Source organism: Acanthisitta chloris, unplaced genomic scaffold, assembly GCF_000695815.1.
Source record: "Acanthisitta chloris isolate BGI_N310 unplaced genomic scaffold, ASM69581v1 scaffold41364, whole genome shotgun sequence".
Lineage (NCBI taxonomy): Eukaryota > Metazoa > Chordata > Aves > Passeriformes > Acanthisittidae > Acanthisitta > Acanthisitta chloris.
The window spans coordinates 327-605 of NW_008668360.1; positions in this window are offsets into that span (position 1 = coordinate 327).

The following is a 279-nucleotide window of genomic DNA, read 5'->3' on the forward strand; positions in this document are numbered from 1 at the left end:
AAATCCCCCCAGAGACCCCCAAAAATCCCATCAGGGACCCCCGAAAATCCCATCAGGGACGCCCAAAAAATACCATCAGGGATGGTCAAAAAATACCATCAGGGACCCCCCAAAATCCTGACTGACACCCCCAAATCCCCCCAGAGACCCCCCAAAATCCCATCAGGGACCCCCAGAATCATTGAGCCCTGGATGAAACAGTTCTTCCCCCAGAGCTGGGCAGGGGGGAGAGACCCCTGAGACCCCCCCCAAATCTTGACTGACACCCCCAAATCTTGA